Here is a 19,817-nt window from a genome sequence, read left to right on the forward strand (position 1 = left end):
AATCTGGGTTTTGCTGAATGTCACCATTTAGTCTCCAAATATTTTGTGTTATACGTTTAAAGCCCCAGCATAGATATACCATAATGCATGATGGTCTGAGGTATGCCTGGGTTCCATGGAAGCTTCATCTACATTTTAAACATGATTAACAGAAATCATGAACGAGTGCATTCGGGAAAAAGACTGATGAGGAAGAGAAAAAAGGTTAAGTATAGGAAATCGGTGCTGCATTCTCCAGGCAATCTTTAAATTATATTTAGAATATATTTATTATAAATGTATGTCATCTGGTTGATCTGCATTTACAGGAGGAGGATCCACCCTCGGTAAATCCATAGGCAAGTTGAAGACTCCTCCCAATGAGATCAAAACTTTTATCATGAATGGATTTCATGTTGTCTTATAGGTGAGACCAAGATTTCAGGTTATCACTGCCCGATACATAGATACTGATAACACAAAAATGTTTACCCTCTTAAGTAATTTTCAAGATTATGCATCTACCTTCATCATCTGCAGTGGTGGATTATTTAGATAGGTTTTCTTTTTCAGCCACAATTATCACACTCTGTTCTCCTTGTCATTAGCCTGAGATCATATGGGTGGGGTAAACTGGAGTGGGGTAGAGTGGAGTAGGATATATTGAGGTAGATTGGGTAAGAGTGGAGTGCAGTGGGGTAGATTGGATTGGGGTAAATTGGAGTGGGATAGATTGGATGGATTACGTTAGGGTAGATTAGAGTGGAGTAGATTGGAGTGGGGTAGACTGGGTGGATTATGGTAGGGAAGATTGCAGTAGAGTAGATTGGGGTGAGATAAATTGGAATGGGGACATATGGAGTGGGTAGATTGGAGTGGGGTCAATTCGGTTAGAGTAAAGTAGATTGGACAGGGCAGACTGGAGAAGGGTAGACTGGGGTGGGGTAGGGTAGATTGGGGTTGGGTGGAATGAGGTAGACTGTGTTAAACTGGAGTGGGGTAGATTTGGATGGCATGTGGCAGACTGGATTGTAGCGTGGTAGACTGGGGCACAGTGGAGTGGGGCAACTAGACTAGAGTGGGGTATATTGGAGTGTAGTGGGTTGGAGTGGAGTTGGATAGACTGGAGTGGGGTGGGCTAGATTGGAATGTTGTGCAGGGGGATAGAGTAGGATGGAGTGGGGTAGATTGGGTGTAATAGAATAGGGCAATAAAGTGAGGTAGACTGAAGAGGGATGAAAGCAGTATGGTAGTTTGGAGTGGGGTGGGGTGGGGTGGACTGGGACAGAGTGGAGCAGATGTGGATAGAATGGTGTAAGATAGAATAAGGTGGAGTGTTGTAGATTGGAGTGGGATGGAGTGAGGTGGACTGGGGTAGATTGGAGTGGAACGTGTTAGACTGGAGAGGGGTTATAACACACTGCAAGCATGACCACACACAGAATTGTATTCTTTTGTAAAATAAAATGTATTGTGTTGTACATTGATGCGTCAAGATGTTTGCAAAAGGCCCTTCTCCTCTCACAGTGCCATGTTCCTTCAACGCAGAGGTAGTGTGACTGTTCTTTCGCACTGAACCCTGTTGAGGTGCGTGAAGTCCCTCAGGAGAAATTAAGAGCCTTTGAGTATACTCGCCTTACAGTAACTAAACAGTCTTCTTTCACCATCATCCTACTGAACTAGTGCAACAGTTTCCTTTCTGATCACTGTGAACAAGAGCATCATTAACACCGTACTCTTCATGATCGTAAAAAAAACCTTCAACACCTGAGGTTAGTGTGCTCATTCACTTGGGTTCTGGCTCTTGTGTTCACAAAATTTGCCCCATGGTGTGCTGAAAACAATGTAAACACTTGCCTGGTGCCACAACCCAAGGGAAGGGTTGTGGCCCAGAAGCCTTATATGTCTTTCTCCCTCCGGATAGGGCCTGCCTCTGCTCTCCTACCTCCTTTCAGTCAGCTGGGTCGGTACTCTGGTGTTTGTGTTCGTTGGCTTCTCTTCCCCTCTCTCAACAGCTTCTGTCTATCTCCTGGTCCAGTTGTCATCCTCGGTGTTCTCTCTCTCGATGTCTTCCCTTCTCCAGCCTCTGTTCCGTTCTGTGGTTTCTCTATTGGCACTGGGGGATCTCCATCGTCCTGGATGACTTCACTGGGCTCCTCTCCGCTGAATCAAATGTCGCCCAACACTTATTTATCGCTTGGCATTTCCTGGTTCACCTCACGGTCCCCTAGACTCCACCTTTCAGACACTGTCAATTGTCCTAAGCTCTGCATCTCTTGCCTTGTGTGAGCTACTTCCGGTTGAGTTTCAATAGCTGCAGCCAAGCTGGATTACTTTAAGCTCCTCAGTGGCTCCTGGAATTCCTGGTATCAGGGGTAGATTGCAGTAAAGTGGAGTGGGTTAGATTTGGGTACAGTGGAGTGTGGTAGAGTGTAATGGAGAAGATTAGAGTAAGTTAGACTGTTGTAGACTGGAGTGGAGTAGACTGTGAGGAATGGCATATATTAGAGTGGAAAGGAGTTGGATAGATTGAGATGGAGTGGAGTGGGGTAAATTAGACTGGGGTACAGTGGAGTAGAGTGGGCTGAATTAGGTCGGTAGACTGGAGAGGACTGGACTGGGCTACACTAGAGTGAGGTGGATTGGGGTAGACTGAAGTGGCGTGGAATAGAGTGGATTGGGGTAGACTGGAGCAGAGTGGGGTAGATTTGAGTGGAGTGCTGTAGATTGGGGTGGAGTTTAGTAGATTGGGATAGAGTGGAGTGGGGTAGATTGTACTGAGTGGGGTAGAATGGATCACAGTGGAGTGGATTGTGGTAGATTGGAGTGGATTAGAGAGGAGTAGATCGAAGTGGAGTAGATTGGGTAGAACAGGGTGGGTAGAGTGGGGTGGGATAGACTGGGGCACACTGTAGTGAAGGGGATAGATTGGAGTGACAGGGCAAAAAGTGAAGTGGCGTGTTGAGTGAAGTAGACTGGAATGGCGTGGAGTTGAGTGACGTATCAGGGAGTGGAGTAGAATGCCGTGGCGGGGCATAGAGTGAAGTGGAGTAGCGCAGTGTGGAGTATGGATGTGTGGAAGCGCACTGCAATTACAGACAACACATTTTCAACTGAAATTACCATTACATTGGCACTGAAATAAGGTTTTACTGCACACAAATGTGTGCAAATGTCATCAACTAGTTTATTAATGTACTTTGATTGTATTCAAATATTTGTTTATACCACACTTCAGAATTTAAAAAAATATAGATTAGCTTCATTTGTACTGATTCTTGTATTTTCTGAAACATCAGTACTGTTAATTTTTTTGTGCTAGAATAAAATCCCCACACACTCTCATCTCACAAGGGTACTCAGCAGAATTCTCACATAAATTCTCTCACTTTTAAGTTAGAGACAGAAAAGTAAATGAACAACTCCCTCGAAGACAGAGGCTGACATTTGACCTCTGTGTTTGAATTCACAGCAAATGTGACAAGATAAGAATAAGATTTAAAAGCATGTTTACAGAAAGCGAGTTTTTGGAAGAATACTGTGAGATAGCGTTTTTATAGGGAAAAATATGGAAATGCCAAGAGGTAGGAATTTTGTGGATCCCTACAGATTGCAGAACGTTCTCTCACAGAAATGTGAGCAGAATGCATTAGTTTTGTCAAAGTTAGAGATCTGCAGGTCATTCTGAGTACTAAAATCTAGCAGGATCCCTGCAAGCCACGCCATCTTGGATTTGGCCGGGTCTCTAGTTTTCAGTAATGCCCAGGGTTCCCAGGTTGCCTTCTGACCCACAGCCCGAATTTTTCAGCCACTCACCATGGCGAGCGAGAGGAAAATTGTAATTTATCCCCTCTCTGCTGGCCAATGTGACAATACTTGCGTGCCATGTGGATGAGGGTTGCGTTCCCAAAGCAATTACCAAGCAGGGATCCACTTGGGAAATATACAGGTCCACTGTTACTTTTATCGTACAGAAGGTGCTCAGTGTTACTCCCCTGAGCACAAACCAAAGTGAAAGATGACCCACCCATCTAATGGCGCAGCCAGCTTTCACTAAGTTTTCTGTTATGTGAGCATGCTGTGCGCAGCAAATAAGAGTAAACAGGAAAAATAAAAACTGGGCTGCAAAGGAAGCGCTCTTTCGCACTCAGACATTCTCCTGCTATGTGTTGGACGAGATATTCACATCCACCGTGCTGTAGAGGTAGTTTGGTGGGTGCCAACGTGTTGTCCACTACACTCAAATGCTTAAGTACCATAATACATCAATCACAGTATAATGATCAAGGGCAACAATGACTAGACTAGTAAAGAGATACTCTACTGCATTCTCTTAAACTTACTGTTTGAGCGATTTCTTCTAAGAATATTTCTCTAACCGCAAAATAAAAATGCACAAACAATGCAGGAACTAAGTAGTTATTAGTCCTACAAATACTCTTCTAAAAATTCTACTGAAATATTAAAGGCTTTTCAAAATTCTCAGTTTTCCCTCACAGCACCACTGTCTAGGACGCTGCACATCTCATCACCAGAGAACATGGGATGAGTTATATAGTTAATTCTTATCAAGTATGACAGAACCCTGTCAGATTGTCATTTTGTTGAATCCGGATTGCATTTTTAATCAAGTTATTTTCAAAGGCAAGTCATCTTCGAACAGATAAAAAGATTAGATGAGACTGATCAATCAGCTACACAAAGTATTGGCAAAGCCAACAGGTCTTGCCCAAGTGAAAGCTATTGGCTTTGTCAATATTTTGTTTACTCAAGTTGTACGACAGAGCTGCTGCTGTGCAGAATGTCTGAAAATGTAAAGGAAAAGAGTGCCATGAATGGACCTGCACATCAGACAACTTTATTTGTTTACATTCAGCAATGCTGCACTGCAGCCGTGCTAGGGTACAACATATCAAAACACACTGACAGAGCCAATAGCTGTTGCACAAACAAGACCTTTTGGATTTACCAATACTTTTCTAGTTGTGTGCAGGCTGTCACTTTGGAAAATTCAACCCGGCATCTAGGATCGATAAAACACTCACTACTTCACCAACTTGTAACTAGAACTGATAACTCAGTGGGTTAATGCATTCACTACTGTGACAAACATGACGCAAGATCTGAACCGCAGGCAGCAGAATGACAGTCAGGGCGCACTCAAACATTAGGTGCAGTGAGGGCAAGAAGCCTACCGGTAGTAGTGGAGTTGTTCAGGTGATACTACTATGGCCCTTTGTCCACAAGCTAACCTTTAAGTGCCTGGTGGGATATCCATCAAAGTGTCAGTGTTCCAAAGCTAGCAAAAGGACCACTTACTACACCCACCACAAATCTGTCAACCATCCTCCTGCATCACTCTTCCCCAAGTGTAGCCAACATCATGCACTCTACAAGCAACCAGCTGTTGCAAAAGTTTGTCTGACACCAGATTTACACTGAAATGGGTGCCTAAGTTACTGTGTCAAAAATGCCTTGCCTCTGGGGTTACTGTGGTCGGACTGGGTCCCACCGTACTAAATAAATGAATAAATAAATAAAAGGTGGCCACCACCAGCAGAGACCAGCACAAGGCAACACGTCCGAGCACATAGGATTCTCTGCATGCTCTGTGTTCTATTGAAGAGGTGCCAATTAACTCGTTTATTTAAACCGAAGCATGAGTTATACATTTCCAGTCCTCTTCATTGAGCAGATGTCTAAGTCGCCACCACCATAAAAAAGGGAAACACGTGTAGCGCGACATGCACAAACCATTTACTCTATCTAAAAGCTACCTTCAAAAGTTAATAAAGAACAATTACCATAGCAATTGGACTCCAGGCCGCATGGCTACTATCACTGACATCCCAGAAGAGATCGGATTTAGTGCCATGTAGACTGTTGGTGAGTTATCTGCATATTAGTTCAGGCGCGGGGATGAGCAAACAAATACAAGATGCAGGGAGGACTGCATGTACTTTCTTCACTTTTCAACAGAATAAAAAAATGTCTAGCTATCACGTCAAGAATTTTCATTTCTATTAAGGACAGGCGAGGATTGTGCTTTCCCTTTCTTTACTGAGAAAATGACAACAGCCAATCAAATTATAGTTTAAAAAAAATACATTTCCCAATATTCTTGTAGTCCATAACCTGCCCTATCCCAGGCCAGCTCTCCATAAAAATGTCTCTGTTCCTTTAGTCCTTCCTCATTCTTTGCAATAAGAACAAAAACAACCTGCATTCTATGAACTGAACTTCTCAATGGAGAAAACAGCAGCCACCGGCTGAACCGGAACCATCCCTTTTCATTGCAAACGAAACTCTGGACCTTCAAACACCTTTATTAACCGATCCTAGGAACGACAGAAATGCGCTAATAAACTAGCAATGACTAATAAATACATGGGAGGGTACAAATCAAGATACATGAGAAAAAGCACATCATACAGCTAAATCAACTGAATTATATTCAAATAGCATAAGTACATCCAGAAATATCAGTTAGAATACAAAAGAATAATACTAATATCAAAAGTAACAGAAATAGGGTGGGATAATCCTTGCCTCCGTGTCCTTGACAGAATTGAAAATTCTTGAAGCAATAGCTAGATTTTTTTTTATTCTATATCAGGACCGGAGGGTTCGGATTATGCTGGTTCAAAGCTAATCCACCACTGCAGATGCAACGTCAACAATAGGCTTATGATAAAAGACCTTAAAAGTATTGTCAAAAGACCAATCTGCAGCAGCCATGATACCCTCCAAAAGAGAACCAACGCTAAAGGATTTGGATGTCATGGTGCCACGAACTGAATGCGCTCCAAAAATGGTGTTATCAATACCAGCCTCACCTTGCAACCATTTGACCTATCTGGCCAAAGTGGCTGCTGACACTGGAGCAAAAGGGCTTTGTAATGATATAAGCAATTGTCATCACGCATCTCTCTCGAGTGCAAGCCTCGTAAGCCTTTAAACATTTAGGGCCATATGTACAAACACATTTTCCCATAGACACAGAATGGGTAAAACCCTTTGCTACATCTGGTCCTATATCCCACATAACTTCTGATTATGGGGAAAAGCTGGAAAAGAAATAGACCTAGATGAAGCTTTAGTACGTCTAGTAATAGTGAAAGAGACTCCAGACGGAGTAAAGACTCTACCTGCTAAATCCAGGGAGCGTACATCAGACACCCTTCGACAGGAGATGAGGCACAGGAGTATGGCGAGTTTGGCCGATAGTTGCTTACGAGAAAGATCTTCGCCACAAGGCCAGGATCTTATAAATCGCAGATCAATGTCAACATCCCATAGGGTAGAATATCTAGACTGAGGGTGTTTGACCATTCTAATACCTCTCAAAAGTTTACAAATCAAAGGATGTTGCCCACAGGTTTACCCTCCAAATGGGGGTGTCCAGCAGAAATAGCAGATCTGAAGTTATTGATGGTTCTGTACGCTAAACCCTTAGTTGCTAGCTCTGAAAGAAAATTAACAATCATATTAATATGGGACCCCATGGGAACAAAACTTTGTTCACTGCACCAACCCACCCATCGCTTCCAGGAGGCTTTGTATCATTTATGGGTGGAAGGAGCCGAAGACTGGGATAAGAAGAACAGAGTCTCACAAAACTCCCATCCATGAGTAATAACTGTCCATGCATTATCAGTGGATGAGGGATTTCCGCCAGGAGCAAGGACGGGAATTATGGAATTAGAACTGGTAGGGCACATGATAGTGACATCGCTACTGGAAACCACGATTGAGCTTTCCAGAGAGGGGTCACCAAAATGATCTCCGCTAATTGGCTCTTCCCCCGAGTGAGAACACTCTGAATCACAGAGAACGGAGGAAAGGCATCTGATGGTCTGATGGAGACCCCGGGACCAGTCCTGGAGAAACGCATCCAAGCTCAGTGCCAGAGGGTGCAGTCTCCAACTGTAAAAACATGGAAGTTGAGCACTGAATCGAGACGCAAAAAGGTCTATTGAACACTCGCCCCAACGTCTCATCAGATTGAGAAATATTGACTGATACAGCTTCCAATCACTGCCATCCCTCAAAAGAATGGGAGTTCCAGTCCGCCACCACATTGGAACGTCCTGGAATGTACTCTGTTGTCACCGATATTGAGTGACGGAGACAAAAATGGCAAAAATCCTGAGCAATCTTCGCCAGAATCCGAGATCTGGTCCAGCAGAGGCGATTTATATATCCCACCATTGAAATGTCCATACATAACAGTATGCAACAACTGGCTTTCTGGGGAGAAATGGAGCGGATCGCAAAGGTCCCCGCCAGAAGTTCCAAACCATGGATATGGAGTCTGAACTCCTCCGGGGACCACCTGCCCCCCCAGCTCCACTGAGCCGCATCGAGCTCCCCATCCCCACTGACTGGCATTCAGTGAGGATTCAAAAGTAGCTTTGCCGTTCCACGCATCCATGTGGTCCAGCCACCAAGTTATCTCCATTCTTGCCTCCTCTGTCAAAAGGATCTGTTCTGAGTAGGCCAGTCCTTTGCAAAGATGAAGGATCTTTAAGCGTTGGAGAGCTCGCTAATGTAGGGGACCCAGAATAATTGCTTGGATGGAAGAAGCAAAAAGTCCCACTAGGTGAGCAAGGGTCCTCAATGATCTAGTCTGAGAGACAAGGGCTCTCCGTAACTCTATCTTCATTGAGGCAATTTCAGTTGCGCTCTGATGGAATCCACCTGAAAGCCTAAGAACTCTATACGTTGAGAGGGAGACATGACTGATTTGTCGGTATTTATCATGAAACCTAGATCCTGCAGAATCTGAACAGTCCAAGACAGGAATAGCAGTACTAACTCTTGGGTGTGGGCCATGATCAGAATATAGTTGAGATAAATGATGAGGCGAACGCCTTGCTCCCGAAGGAATTGCACTACGGGTTGCAGTAATTTAGTGAAACACCATGGGGCCGAAGACAGCCCGAAGAGAAGGACAATGATTCGTACCATTGGTCTCTCCAACAAAATTGAAGGAAACGGCGATCCGGAGTGAAGATCGGCACCGTTAGGGAGGCATCCTTGAAATCTAAGCGGATGAGCCAGTCTCTTTCTTGCAAAAAAGATCTCTTAATAGGTGTATACCTTCCATTTTGAAATGACAGTAAACTATCCAAGAACTGAAGACTTTCGGACAGAGAACAAGATGATAACCTCCTCCTTTTTTCTGGACCAAGAAGATTGTACTGGCAAAACCTGCCAGATGGGGAAGTGCCTTGACTATTGCTTGTTTGCAAATCAGTGCGGTGATTTCGTCGTCTATGACAACCCTCCCTCTATAGGGAAAAATGAAGAGGGAAAGGAGCTACTTTCTGTCTGGGATGGGGAATAAAATTCCAGCCTGTATCCTAGAACTGTCTGTAGAACCCACGGGTCCCGAGAAATGTGCTCCCAAGCCAGTAAATGCCATTTCAGCCTCCCACCCAGAATAACATCAGAAAAGGGAATTACTCTCACCTGATGCTGTGACATCTGCAGTGCCGGCACCACCTCGTCCACCACCTCTGTAGGTACGTCCACGGCCTCCATTGTTTCTGGAGGGACAAAATCCTGATGAAGCTTGGTAGGAGCCTCGACCTCTCTGGGAATATCCTGAGGTCTGATAAAAACCTCAGGCTGGCGCTCGACCCCCATAGCGTCTGGCCCTGGTGAAAAGGCCACCACTAAACATCCTCTTCATAGAGGTCTGAGCCTTGTCACGGGCAGAAAAAGTGGAAACTTATTTTCCCAGATCCTTTACAAATTTATCAACAAAAAACAACCCATTTGCCTATGTTCCAGGCTCTGTTAGAGCCAATTCAGCCATTTTGGGGTCAATGCGCATCAAGAACGACTTCCGTTGTTCCATAGACATGGCACAATTGTCATTCCCCAGAAGACATATAGCCCACTGAGCCTATTCAAAGATAGCTTCAGGGTTCAACGGCATACTGGATTCCTTCGCTTGCACTGCCAGCTCAAGGATTTTTGTAATGGGCCCCGAGATGTCGAAAAGCTTGTTTTGGCAAGCTCTCCAGGCCTGATCAAGGCCCTTCTCAGGATCTTTAGTAAACTTCTTGAGGTATGGTGACACTAGGGTCCAGTTCAGGGGTGTCGACCACCTTATCAAGTAAAGAGGAACGAGGGCATTCAGAGTGTAACATATTACGTCCGTCTTTGTCAAAACATTTACGCAGTTTCTCTTATGGGCCACTTCCATACTTGGCAGCCACTCGGTAGATCTGGGATGTATAATGCCTTCAGACTCAAACAATAAATTATTTTGGATCGCTGTTTCCATCGAGGTATGGTGGGTCTTGCGCTTGCTTTTGACCGGTTACTTGGCGTGGTCCAAGTCAGAGGAATGAGGGTCAGAGGACTGGGACTCCTCACTTCGAGGCAGTGAAGGGGTTGGAACAGTCTCCGTACCCAAAGAAACCCCAGGCCGACCTTTGAGCACTGAGGCAGCCATTTGAGTCAATATCTCCGCAGAGGATAAATGTCCCCCAGAAGCTCTCGGGACAAAGCCTGCATCATCAGACATACTTTCTCTAAGTAATGGTTGAATGGCCAGTTGTCCCAGCAATTCTCTTTGCCCAAACCTCACTAAGGGCTGTGTGAAAGGTTTTAAAGCTTTTATTAAAGCTTGATTAACAGAGTCCTGTACACGATGACCCAGGGCCTGTACCAATCAATCCTCTATCTGATGCTCAAAAGGCACTTCTACCCCTTCTTGGTAAAATTTGTCCTCTTCTGCGTAATACGCCATGCTTAAAAAAGCTAGAGGATATGAAGGAGTTCAAGGGAGGAGGGGTAAATCAGCCCCAGCAGATCACCAAAGGATAAACTCCCAAAATCAGAAAAGAGAATACACTCTTGATATGGCCCAAATTTGAAGGTGGAGAGAGCACCTGCTCAAAATATTCATCTAGGGTGAGGCCCTTGTACGTTTTTATGCCCCGTTGGGCGTTCAGGGGGATCTGCACCACTTGCTATGCCCGTGTCGCACTTGAGCCGATCACCGACACTATTCCAGTCGGAAAATCGGCTCACATGCAAAAACATAAAGAGAGGACTGAGTCCTCTAGGCAGCACTCGACTGGCCTCCAGAGGAGGCGAGGAAATGCCAGCGCACATCGCCGCGGTATTGGAGCGTCCCTAGAAGTGCTCCACAAGGCTGGGCGGTGAAGCGGTTAATGGACTCGAACGCGGCCCGATCCGAAATAAATTAGCAGGATCGGCCATGTGCGAGCGAAAATGTGTGCAGAAACAGAAAATATGAAAATTCCTCACACAAGTGCCGCTCATTCCCTCCCCACGGGCCTAAAATATACATATATAAACTTGTACAATAAGTAATGATGAAATGTCATAAGCATTTATCTCTGTCTGCAAGCAGCAATGAAAGAGGAAGGACTAAAGGAACAGAGACATTTATATGGCGAGCTGGCCTGGGATAGGGTAGGTTATGGACTACAAGAACACTGGGAAATGTAATTTTTTGATTACTAAAATTTGATTGGCTGCTGTCATTTTCTCAGTAAACAAAGTGAAAGCATAATCCGAAGCTTCCGGTCCTTAATAGAACAGGCAAGATAGTTTCCTCAGTTCACCAATTTGAAGTGAACATTCAAGGAATTTAAATACTGTTAAAGAATTGCAAGAGCTGTGGGAGCATGTTGCTATGACAATTGGGCCCTGTTTTGGACGCTTGTCATATGTAGTGAATAACTGATACAATGTCCCAGTTAAATTCCAGATTATAGCACGCACGGATGACACAAAGGTTAAGTGGATGCGCACTCCAGTGGCCGAGGTCATTAATAATGGGAGACCTTCAATTTGGTATTTCCTACATGTACTGGAATTAGAATTGCACTTATGTATCACTTACTACCGTGGGAGGGGCGTGGAAGCGCTTGCAAACACTGCGAAGCTGAACATACAATTTAAGGCCAACCTGCTTACCTTCTTTAATGAAGTGTATAGTTAATAGCATGGTTTCCTTTACAGTGTAAGCACTGAATTTGCATGGGCCCAGACCTGTAGGACTGACTACATGCAAAATACCTACATCTGTATATGGTACATACAATGGCAATCTATTATTTGGCAATTCGCTGCAGAGTGGCTGAATGATTAAGTGAATAAATTGAAAATATATCTATGGCAACTAAAATGAACTATGACAAAGGTCCAAAGTTTCAGAACTTTTGGATGTACATATTTCAACCAATAGTCCCACTGTGAGCTTTTTTTCATGAAAGATATTTACAGTAATTCTACTCTACATTCTAAATGTTACCATCCATTCAGAGCACACTGTATAGAAACTGAGTACAGGCAGATGGAACTGTATGTACAACACCAATTGTGCCCATAAAGCTGATCATATGCTGAAAACTTTTGGGAAGAGGGTATACAATAGCAAGCTTTGAACAAAAGCATATCGCCAAGCAGACAAAAGATACAGAGTTGAGTTGACCTCACCTTAAAGAAGATTTTACCTCTAAAAACAGCCATCATTTATTTGTGGGTGCCTAATATCAAGGACAAGTTAATCATGAATGTTAGTGAATAGACATGGGAAAAATATTTGGTTACATTAAACAGTTTAGTTTAAATGTGGTACATGCCATGTCCGTGAGGCATCTGAAGAAATTCTAGCAAATCACAGGAAAAGTTATATTTTATAATAACCTTCATAAATTGTAGAACTTTATTTGTGATCTATGATTTGTGGTGTCTTGTAAGCCTTATTATAAAGGTAACACCATACATTAGCTGAAATTGTGCCCAGCAAAGCAAAATAGGGTAAAAAGATGGAGCTATGACAAAGCCAGTTGCTGCTCATTGTAAGGAGAAGTATAATGATAACAATGTTTTTTTATTGGCGGTACTATGCCATGTTTGAAAAAAATCTGCCTAGAGGTAACAGAAAATTAGTTGTGACAACTTGATTCAAAATTGATTATATTTCGGTCAACTCTACAACCCAATGGGCTGAATATTGACAAAGGTCTTTATTTGTTCCCATGATTGACAATGGATTCCTCCTATCCCTTACTGCACTCTATATACTCCTGGCATTTTTACAATTTAATACTTTGAAATGTGGCTTTCCCATACTGTTAGGAGAGTTTTGTCCAGGATTATACATGTTTTCCATCTATTCCTGAAAATTATAATTAATTTGGCATTCTCCCAATTAGATATGTGTCTAGTATTAGAAAATTCATTTACAATAGCAGGAGATGAGTTGTAATTTAATGAGTGCATTGTATTAACAATCAGGAACAGAAACTAACATGCACCACCTAAGTTCAGTAATTGTTAACCTCATCTGTGAGTGGGTATATTTTTATAGTCCTAAAGAAAGCCCAGGGATAGAACTCAAATGTTGGGTACGTGGTGCAATACCATGCAGTTCCTGTTTTCAATTGCTATTATATACAGATTTTCTAAATATTTTTTCCTTTTGATAGAATGGTCCTCTATTGAACTCTGATGGATCACTGCATAATCTAATTGAATAGAATACTAGCTAGCGATAGGCAAAAGTTGTGGTGTATGGAAAATCCCTAGAATTCACCATATCCCAGAACATGGTCAGTAGCTGAGAACCATCTCTAACACCACACTTTTCCACCAACTCTAGAACTATGTTCTAAGCCACATCATGACAAGGCTAGAACGTGAAAAGGCACTACTTGCTGGATTCTCCAACTACCCATGATTTTTATGAAAATGACATCACGCACACTGAAGGTCACTCTCATGACTGGTTTCTGCCTCAACACAGCAGCTAAGCACTGCGACCACACACCTGCATTCTAGCCTTGCTTCACGAGTACACCTGGAAGCCAACATCCAATTCAAATCAAACTGAATGCATTACAAGATAACACACTATGAACTACCTGAAAAGCATGCGCAATGCTATGCTGGTTTACTAACCAAGGACAAACACATCCTACTAATTATAGCCCCCACATCTCAAAAGGAAACATAGGTACCTCCCAAACTCAGGAAACACTGCACTCATTGAAACTCCCACCAAATGAAATGCAACGCTGTCCTAAAATATTTCTCCTTCCAGTTGCAAACTAAATATGCTGTTCTTTCAAAAACTACTGCCTGCCTAGAGACCTAGAGCAGGTGTACAACAAGCCCAAAAGTGTGCCTATACCGAGCTCTCTTCCAGACACTCACACATTCTGAAAACATATGGCATGGGAAGGTGGCTAGCCCAAACTGTAAGCAAATGGAGAGCCACCACCTCAGAATATATCTTAAGTTAATTATACTTATTAGACTTAAATCTGTGTATATGCATCCACCGCCCTTGCTCCCACAACATCCAGAGCATATGCAATTTACTGATGCTTCACTTGTGTAAAAATGTCATTAATCTGCAATTCCTTGTTCTATGAATGTATAAAGCTCAATTACTCTTTTAGAAGTCATGCTGGCCTACTCTAATGAACTGAAATAAAATTCATTTATGGTCAGGTGTCCACATGGAGTTATGCTGTCAAGGCCACAGGACTACTACTCATGGAAAACTTTGTTAGAGGAAGCTCAAGTAAGGAATCACATTCCACTGTTAGTCATTGCGAGAAATGTGGAAAGCAACATGGTTCCCCAAGTATTTTACCACAAGAAGTGCAGGAGCCTATTTACTATGAAGAGAGATTTACAGACTGTTAAGCGAAAAGCTGAAGCAAGTGTCAGTGATGATGCTTTAACGTGTGACTGCACGAGTAAAAGACAACGGAGCTTAGAGTTGACAAAAGGCTTTGAGAGAGTGCAACCGTTAATTGTGATTCAAGGATCTTAGCAGTTTGTAGTAGGGGCATAGTGGCTGCAGAAGCCCATTATTCTCCATCTTGTTATACGAACTATACAAGGGTTATAGCAAATGAGGAAGCTCATGCTTCTAGCATTCAAACCGAAGATCACTACAAAAATATTAAAGATGAAGCATATGATGAACTATTTCAATACATTAGAACTGGGATTATTCCTAACAAAGAGGTAATATGTGTGACGACTCTCACTGAAGGGCCTGAAACCCTCATTACACGCAGAGGAACACAGGGAATAGACGAATCAACCAAGAAGCATTTTGGAAGGAAATTGGACTCTGAGTTTGGTGACAGCCTTCACATATTCACAGACAACCAAAGGAAATTATTGGCCCAACCTGATTGTGTCATGCTACAGGACGTTGCAATAGAAAAACCAGAGTTTGAAAAGAGAATTTTCAGTTTTAAAGGTTAAGGCAACAGACATAAACAAGATCAATGATCAAACATCATCGCACATAAGAACAAGGATTAAAACAAACCTGACACCAACACCATGGCCATATCATCCATCAGACGTTGATAAAGATTCATTTACAGTGCCGGATTACCTTAAACAGTCCCTATTAGGACTTCTGACTGGAGATCCAGAAAACACAAAGCCCTCCAAAAAGGATGCCTCACTTATGCAATCATTCAGTCAGGACATTATATATGGAATCACAAATGGCCAGCAGAACCCTCACAAGCAACTGTTGCTGCCATGTGGCGTAAAAATGCCGATAGGCAATGTTGAAATCATTCACACTCTAAACAGACTTGGTCATGGGATTTCATACTCGCAACTGTAAGAAAATTATACCATCTTGTGTCTTCAGAAACTTGTTTCTTCCTTGAATTAGCAAATTGTACTTTCAGTCGACATTTAGCCTCATGTCTTCACTAATTTACCATGGGATAATATTGCTGCTCTAGAATGAAATTGGCATTTACATCTTACCACCATACGCTCTATCATCCCATGGTGCTTTGCGTATGATAGGATGAACTATGCTAAATATCTTCCTGTATACTATGCCGAAATGACATTACCTGCAGTGAAATATCCAGAGATACAGCATAACTTCATCAACTGATGCTTTCAGTTCAATTATGAGATGTTAATTCATTTGAACGAATTATGGTCAATCTAGCGATAGTGTTAACAGTTGACACATACTCTAGATGGTACGACAAGGTTCAACCTCAAGGCGAGTGCTGTGAAAAGATATTATATGACGGCTGAACAGAGCCAGAGGTCAGAGGAGGTAAATGGTTCATAACAAGAGATCAAATCTTACTCACGCAGACCTACATAAGTCACAAATTGAAAAAGACAAAGATACTGTTACTAGATCTGTTAGTCTGGTTCAAAGCTGGATAAACCCATTTGTTGAGTCACATGATCTCAGTCTCTCCACGGCAAAAAAGGCATCTCAAGATATAATATCTGACATAATGAAGGCACATGAAATAGGTGAACAGTGCTATACAGATTTCGAACTTTAGAATAATCCACCTATTAAGAAGTTTCATGACACAATGAAAATGAAATAATTTAAAACCTTCACTAACATATCCAAGAAGAAGACAGTTAACAGCAATGGCCGGACAATCATCATGAAAGCAGACAAAACACTATATGGTTGAATCATTGTGACAACACAGAATCTGAACCATTAAATGGCGGATGCACTCTCTCATCCCTTAGGACCTTTATCAAGGGCCTAAACAACTCCAAAAGGTCTGGTGCGAAAGACAAACTAAGCTGTTTAGCAACATGATTGCAGAAAAATTTTACCCTGCTGAGGAAATACCTAGAAATTCAGCCACACTTGTTGATGGTATGGTTCTTTTTCAGAGAGTAAAAAGAGAGGAATCAAACTTTGGTGAGGTGGCTATGTCTGTCTTGTCCATGGTTTTGTGATAAGGAAATGGAAGTCAAAGAGCTGATGTGTTTGATACGAACAGTGAAACATCTATTAAGAACAGCGAAAGGACAATCAGAAGGTAATAACTCGGGCACCAGTTACAGAGCATCTCACTTTTCCAGACTGTCAGACAGTGGAGGAAATTCTTAAGCCACGTAAAGAATAAAACAACTCTCATCGCATTTCTTGTTAACAAATGAAGGAAACCAGAGTATTTTGTAAAACTTGAGCATAAAACTGTTTGCGAACTGTGAAGATAAATGCTACAAAATTACATCTGAAAGGAGCTACGAAGTGCCCGATCCCAACCGTTCACAAAAAGATTCAGATGGTTGTTTGTTGCTGCAATCGCTGCTAATAAGGGTTATGAGGCAGTAATGAAAAGCTCAGATGGCACTAATGTGTTTATTATGTGTTAGGGATTCCTTGACAGAATCATGGCTAAATTGTTCTTGAAATGTGGTACTAAAATATGCATGCAAGTCCTTGACATTGGAGAAAAAAGCTTCAACTCTTTGTAAAAATGTTTGTTTAGCTATGCTAGGTCTCCATATGTTTATTGGATGTGAAACAGTAAGCACATTTGCGGGAAAGGGAAAAGTAAGTGTATTCAAAATCCTGTCTGCCAACAGACATACACAGGAAACATTTTCACAGCTCAGAGACTATTGGAATCTCTCTGAAGAACTAATGGACAAAGTAGAGCAATGCTCATGTTTGCTGTATGCACCAAAATCTTTAGTTCATCACTTGAATGACTTGGGATATCACCTATTTGGCGCAAAGAACGATGAGCTAGACAGTCATCAACTTCCACCTTGCAAGGACTGTCTGAAGAAAAATGCCGAATATGCGAATTATCAAGCCGCTATAAGCAAGAGATGTCTTCTGAATGATCCACAAACACCTAGACCAATTGGGAGAGGGCGAAAGTTGGAAAAACACGAGGAAGCAGGGCAACTGGTAGTGGACTGGATGGAGGGGCAGCCATCACCTCAAGCTATGTGAGATCTACTAGCTTGCAAATGCGTTAAGAACTGCAAACTGCCAACATGCCTGCTGACAAAATGACATCAAGTGCACTGGGATGTGCAGGCTTCCTGCCTGTGAAAATGAAACAGATGCAGAGAATGAGGACGACGAATGTGAATGATAACATCGCGTTTATGCTCACTCAACATACATTACCTATGTAAGATGTGACTATTATTCATTGAAATTGTAAGTGAAAATTATGCATATAATTGATATTATTATATGAGGAATACAATGAGGTTTTATTGTTATTATTTAAAGGACTGTTTTCTTATTACAATTAATAATCATAATTATTTTTAAATTATATTGAATTTAAACAATCTGGTGGAATTAGATATATTTGTCCACATATTATGATGAATTTGTATGCTATTTAATCAAAAATATAAAAAGCCTTGTTTTTTTGGCTATGGCTGCTCATCCCATAATAACAGACAAAAGGGGCAAACTGTGATGACTTGCTATCACATATTTTCCATCTCTAGGCATTGCAAAAAAAATTATCAAGTTAGAACTCAACAAACGTCCCCCCCCCCTCTCCCAAGTGGTACCAACGGCCTAAATTTAGGGTCCTGGTGCCTAAAAAGGAAAGCAGTGGTGGCACGGTTACATCAAGAATAAACAGTTATCTTCTATCACTGTGCACCAAAACTTGAGGATAATACTACCTCTCGCCGTCAGTAAAGACGAAGGATGATGCCCCTTAACTTTGATCACTGTAGAAAAGGCATATTATCGGGAGGTAAACAAATAGTGCCTGCTCTAGATCAAACTTAAATAATTCCCATTACAATAACTCAATCTGATCGATTCCATCACATGCCAGGGGCCTACCCTAACTGCTTGACTTCACTGGTTGGCTTCCCCTTCCAGCGTACTGCCCTTTGCCAGATGAAATCTCAACGTCATTTGTGCTACATCAAAGTATTCTAAAAATGGTGAAGACCGATTCGACCCAGAAAATCAAGTTTGTCGATGTTCACTTCAGGAAAACATCCCTTTGCAACAATCGTATTAAGAACTGCTAACACCTCATTCTTCCTGGTTTTATCGTTTAATTCCACATCTGGATTTCCTGACATGGGTCTGTAACCACCACAACTTAACTGTAACCTCAACTTACCTTATCCTTGGTGCTCAATTTGGAAATGCTAGATCGTTGCCATGATTAGTTATAGTTAAGAAAGTTAGACACCGCATCTTTTCTGCGGTACGGCATTCGTACACACCGCCAATTCCGGAACCACTGCATAAACACAAATATTTCAATATCCTTGTCCACCATGTCTCAATGACCCAGGCCACTTAAGGCGGTACTAAACACCTTCCTGGACAACGTAGACTTCTCAACAATTGGCTTGTGCGAGTACACGATAACGAAGGGCTGTAATAAATGGACTACCACCAACTTAAATAACAATAACACCTGTCATATCAATGAAAACACGAGAACTCATAGTACACCACGCTACATAAAAATACATAATTTCAAAGGCCACGCTCATTAGGTTCTAAGCCAGCTCTGCGATCCACACAACCAACAAAATAATGTACATTCCTGTTCGTTTTCATTTGCTCCTCGACGCGTTATTTGAAAAGCGACAAACGTCTCATGTTGAGTATAACGCACCCACCTTTTGTATTTTAGACGTGATCTTTCTTGTGGTACAGCTGTTTCGGTGTGTTTACGTGAGACTCTGCGTTCACAGACAATTTACAGATTCGTACCGATCACTTGAAAGTCGCGCTGTCGTACACAGATGACGTTTTCGTTACGCGACTCAAAAATTTTGACTGAGAGTCGGTCGTGCATTGTTTACAAGCGAAGAGCTACGCTTTAATTGGTCAAAGAGGATGACGGAATTGGGAGGGGCACATAAAAGCGAAAGCAATGCTGCGCCTCACTTTGGTGACAATACCAATGCTTGGAATGCCACAAGAATGAGTGACGTTCAGTGTTGCCAGATTGGGCGGTTTCCCGCAACAATGGGCGATATTTTCCCCATTTGTGAGGGAAAAAAACCCA

At 42.3% G+C, this 19,817-nt stretch overlaps 1 protein-coding gene across 1 annotated transcript in view; it reads right to left on the reverse strand.

The window, feature by feature from the left end:
- C10H1orf35 (chromosome 10 C1orf35 homolog) overlaps positions 1 to 19,563 on the reverse strand; it is a 228,809-nt gene extending 209,246 nt beyond the window's left edge. The window contains exon 1 of the mRNA XM_069210984.1: positions 19,426 to 19,563. The gene's annotated coding sequence lies outside the window, so the exon portion shown is untranslated. The remainder of the gene's footprint in view (positions 1 to 19,425) is intronic.
- Positions 19,564 to 19,817: the final 254 nt, after the last annotated feature.

This window comes from Pleurodeles waltl, chromosome 10 (genome assembly GCF_031143425.1).
Source record: "Pleurodeles waltl isolate 20211129_DDA chromosome 10, aPleWal1.hap1.20221129, whole genome shotgun sequence".
Classification (NCBI taxonomy): domain Eukaryota; kingdom Metazoa; phylum Chordata; class Amphibia; order Caudata; family Salamandridae; genus Pleurodeles; species Pleurodeles waltl.